This window comes from Pteropus alecto, unplaced genomic scaffold (assembly GCF_000325575.1).
Source record: "Pteropus alecto unplaced genomic scaffold, ASM32557v1 scaffold98, whole genome shotgun sequence".
NCBI lineage: Eukaryota > Metazoa > Chordata > Mammalia > Chiroptera > Pteropodidae > Pteropus > Pteropus alecto.
The window spans coordinates 20,638,555-20,641,524 of record NW_006443570.1 but is presented as its reverse complement, the minus strand read 5'-3'; positions in this window follow the sequence as shown (position 1 = coordinate 20,641,524).

Sequence of the window (2,970 nt, the reverse complement as noted above, 5' to 3'; positions counted from 1 at the left end):
CTCAGTTTGTCGCTATGTATGCTGAACATTCATTACTATCTTGCTATAGCAAATCTCTTCTTATTTTTAAGCTTATAATGCCCTGTTTTTAGTAAGGGTTGCATTCCTGTGCTTCTATCAGCCTGCTAGTCACTTTACTCCTAATTATGGATTTTTTTTTTTTTTGGTCATTTTGTTTTAGGTGAGCTGCCCCCTTTCAGTATTTCCTATAGTGCAGGCCATGTAGTGAATTCCCTCAATTTTTATATGTCTGAAAATGTCTTTATTTCTCCTTCATATCTAAAGGAGAGCTTAGCTGGATACATTATTCTTGACTGGTAGTTCCTTTCATTTAATAGTTTGAATATTTCTCTCCTTTCTGGCTTGTAAGGTGTGTGCTGAGAAGTCCAACAATAATCTAATGGGTTTTCCTTTATAGGTTATATCTTCTTTTCCCTGGATGCCTTGAGAATTCTGTCTTTGTTGTTGATTTTTGATAATTTTAACACAATATGCCTTTTTGGGTTGAGATAATTGGATGTTCTATTGACTTCTTGAATTCCAAGCTCCAGCTCATTCCTTAGATTTGGGAAATTCTCATTAACTATTTGTCTGAAAATGCTTTCTAATCCCTGCTCCTTTTCCTCGCCTTTGATAATACCCATTATTCTTATGTTTCCTCTTCTGATTTTATCACCTAGTTCTTGTATTTCTCTTTCACTATTTTTCATTCTTCTGTTCCTCTCTTCCTTCCGATTTATTTCTAGATTTCTGTCCTCGATATCACTGATCCTTTCCTCCATTTGGTCAACTCTATTTCCTAAGCTTCTTATTTCATTTTTCAACTCTTGCAGTGTGTTCTTTATCTCCAGAAGGTCTATTTGGTTCTTTTTGAAGGTTTCAGTTTCCTTGCTAAAGAACTCATTCTGCGCATCTAGTTGTTTTTCCAACTCCTGAAATTGTTGATATGATACATTTCGGAACTCTGAGTTTTCCAGAAGTACCATCCTAAATTCTCTCATTTAAGTTGTATATTTTTATGTCTATAAGCTTATTTTCTGGAGATTTTTCTCTTTCTTTCTGAAATGACTTGTCACTTTGGTTGTTCATGGTGTTTAATGGACTATTTCTCCGCCTGGGCATTAATGGAAGTGTGTTCTGATTTTTTTTTTTCCAGAAAGAAGATTTATTATATAATGGTTCCTAGCCTGTTGCAAAGGAAGTGTTTTTCTTTTGGTTTCCAGTAGGTGGCGTCTAAGCCCCTTGGAACTCTGCTTTATATAGAGTCTTAATAATGTCTTTTTTTTTTTTCCTTATAAATATTTAATCACGCTCGCTACCCTCAGTCTCAGTTCCTGTCAGCATTAGCGACAGTTTCAGTAGCATTTGCTCAGATTCCCCTGGGGCTCCATGGCTTTCTGCCTCGGAGGATATGGGGGGAGAGGCCCTCTGGGTTGGCGGATGGAGGCTGTGGCTCAGCCTCGGTTTTGCAACCGCAGCCGGTAAAAATCAACTGTTGATTCTCTGCCATCCCTGTTTTTCTGCCGTTCCCATTTCTCTGCCTTCTGCCCTGATGACTGGGCATTGCTGCTGGCTATGTGGAGCTCACAGCACTCCCAGGCAGGGCTGTTCAGGGAAGTCGCCACACCTTCCTCCCTCCCCCTTCTCTTACAGGGCGCTCCGGTGGCCGTGAGAGGCAGCTTCTTTGTTTTTCCCAGTCCACCACTCGACACCCGGAATTCTGACCTTTGGTAGCTCTTTTGCGTAGATCCCACATTCAGACGTGCTGATGTGCAGTTTGGGTGTTTTTTTGTTGAGTTTTAGTTATTTAGCTTTTTGTCGTTTCAAGGGGAGAGATCCAGGGACGTCTCTCACCCAGCCATGTTTCTGATGTCACTCTGGACATGGCCCCTTTAAGAGGCATCTGCTGCTGCCGCAGCCTCCATCTCACTGAGCCACTCGAGATCCAGCAGCTCCATGTCCTCGCCCCGTCCTACCTTCTGCTATTGCAGGGTGATTTCTTGGATTTCTCCCTAGTTGTGTGGCTTGTTCATCCCAGGTGATTTTTCCTTGCTGCTGCTCCTTGTTTCCCTCACAACTTTGATTTGGTCACCAGAGGGATGAACAGAGCCTCTACCATCTATGCCATTTTTTGCTCCACTGGGAAGGCAGTATTTTATCAGTTTTAATTCTTGCTTCACAATATGAGTTTCCTTGGGCAACTTCTTTCCTCTGTGAATTTCAGTTTCTTCATCTGTAAAATATTCATATCTTGTTGAGTTTAAATTGCTATGTTATAACACCTTCAATTATTTTCAGTGCCACTAAGAAAAACTAAATATTGCAATTAAACTATGATTCAGTGATTTTTTTTATCACATTGATTTATCCTAAGTTATGTGTGTATATTAGAATCAGTGGAAAATATGGTACCATCAACCTTCTTTCTGAGTTTATAAGGAAAAGGTAGAACAATGTACTTAAAGTGTTGAGCAAGGTGCCTGACATGTTATACTCAAGAAGTAGTAGCCATTATGTTGATGGTAATGGTGATTTGATAATGAGCACTTTATGAAATGGTGCTTATTGTTTAGGTTGTTCTTTGGGGATAAGAATCATTAATAGGTCAACTCAGTGAGATTTGGTGGTGGTAGTCAGAATGCCCACTCATTTTGAATTCGTAGCATAACAATAATATAACAATATATGAAACAATAATATAACATCTTCAGTTGGCTTTTAGAGGTAATTCTTTTAATTATCAGTACTTTGTTATCAATGAAATTTGTAGACTATTGTTGAAGTTTCCTCTGGGAATAAATTCTATTGATTTATATCAACCTCCTGGGTTGGTTGAAGTCACTTTTTATAGAGAGAATTTAGTTCAAGTGCACAGCATGAAAGGGATATTCTTACATAAAACGCTTAGTAAAATTGCATTGTTGACATTGTGATATGAGACCTCAGGTTGTAACTTATTTTTCTCATTTT